The sequence below is a fragment of the Cyprinodon variegatus genome, unplaced genomic scaffold (assembly GCF_000732505.1).
Source record: "Cyprinodon variegatus isolate N-32 unplaced genomic scaffold, C_variegatus-1.0 Scaffold458, whole genome shotgun sequence".
NCBI classification, from domain to species: domain Eukaryota; kingdom Metazoa; phylum Chordata; class Actinopteri; order Cyprinodontiformes; family Cyprinodontidae; genus Cyprinodon; species Cyprinodon variegatus.
In genome coordinates this window covers 192,841-195,020 of record NW_015150911.1, presented here as the reverse complement: position 1 = coordinate 195,020, position 2,180 = coordinate 192,841, and positions in this window count along the sequence as shown.

The window sequence follows — 2,180 nt, the reverse complement described above, 5'->3', positions numbered from 1 at the left end:
TATATATATATATTGGCTTTCTTTGCCACTGGTTTCTGTTTAATGGTGTATTTGATCAGAACTAATTTTAAAAAATGTTCAAAACCAGTTAAAGATGTTGCTTTCATAACCGTTGAAACTTTTTCTTTTTGTTTCCTTATGAGGCTTATATCATTTCAGATATTGTTTTCTCAGCCGATGTGCAGAAACTAAACTTTAACTGGATACAAAAAAATATTAACAGTGAAATTTGGTCAAGGAATATAACTAAAATAGATTCAGGGTAGTCTGGCTCAATGTTGTCCGGCAAACCAGCATAGACGGAAAATTATGATTTTGGGTCCTGATTCTGAACTGATGGAGGCAGTGGTGCCACCAGGGGTTGGCCAGGCCCACCCTGTGCAATGCCCTGGCCACTAGCCATACCGGGGGGTGGCCACCCCACTCTCAAGGGTAAATTGTAGTACCATCAGTTTAGCATTTCATCCCATTATGCACAGCCAGCAACATAACAATAAAAATCACACAATAAACCAAGATATGATTAGATGTTTACTTCCGTCTTTATGATTTCTACTGGCAGGTTTACCACAAAAGTAGATTCAAACCCTGAAAATATGGCTTTTAGTTTCAGTTTCAGCCACCCCAAGATTTTTAGTGGCCCCTTCTGACCACCCCAATGAAACATTTCTGGAGGCGGCACTGGTTTGAGGGAATCTGGAGAAAGTTATTCACAGAGAGCAGGCTGAAGGAGGAGCGTGGAGGAGGAAATCAAGAAAATTACTCAGCATGGATGTTCAGTGAAAGGAATCCAAGATGCTTGAGCTCCCCAGCCTGGAGGAACAAAAACAAAAGATTAATATGAAGAAAGATGAGGTAATTGCAGGAACACACTAGGGTCATTAATGAGCTGTCTTTAAATTATACATCTATAGTTTATAGCAATATAGTTCAGCTAGATTGTGGGTCTGGATTCTATAAAAACAGAAAAATATCCTTACCTAAGATGAAATAATAACTTCTATACCCTAACACATTGATTATAATCACTCTGAGATTAAAACAAACAGTAAAGGAAATTATCTTCATCAGTCATCATTTCCTGTCATTCAACAGCAGATAACAAAAATAATGCTGCATTAAGAATCTAAGATGTTTTGTCCCCCTAGTCCTCCTAAATGACCTTTAGAGAATGTATTTATGTTTTTTTTTTTTAATTAAATCTTTGTGTTTGACTTCTGCATAAAAAAAAGTAGCTAACTGAATGAAAAAAACTACTTATAGAGTGAGGTTATTTTTAATCTTCTTTTTTTAGATGCTTTTAGTGTTTTTATTTCCAGTAGTTCTGTCCAGTAGATGGCACTATAGACCATTATATTCATTCAGTTTTGATTCCCCGCAGTGGGACACTAACCTGACAACAGCCAGATGCATGTCTCGCTCCGCCTAGGCGGAGCGAGACATGCATCTGGGGGCACAGAGTATCATCTTAATGTGTGATAAATTGACAGTTTGTGTTCAGAGCTTGAAGGACCAACACCGCCATGGCGCAGCTTAGGAAACGCAGAGGGAAAACTTTGCATTTGAAGTCGGATTATTTTCCTCAATACTCATTCTTGATCGGACTCCTACTACTCGTTGGTAAGTACCAGCATATGAACTTTATATGACAGCCGTGAGTAATACCGCAAGCTGCAGCTCGTGCGCACGGGCCACACGCACTTCACACTCCGCTAAGTAGCCATAATGACACATTATATAAGCGCCCACATGTAGGCATATATATATATATATATATATATATATATATATATATATATATATATATATATATATATATATATATATATATAGTGCAGATGGGCCCAGTATTCAGGCGAGACAGACAGTAGGAAGTTTGAAAAGGCTTAGACCAGGAAAGGACCAGGAAGCGGTGGAAACGCAGCGGCTGGGAGATACAGGTGTGCACACCTATAATCTGTTATTACCTCAGACCGGTGGGCCGGAAGCAGATGACCACTTGTTTAAATGTTTTCAATTTATGCAATAAAAGTTTTTTTTTTTTTTCCTTTTTGGACGTTGAAACCATCTAATATTCCTCCTAGTTTTCACCTTTTCACATAAGTTAGTTAAAGAAAACAGAAATTTTCTAAAATTCTGTGTTTATATTTATAAGCATTTAAAGATACTAGCACCTTTAC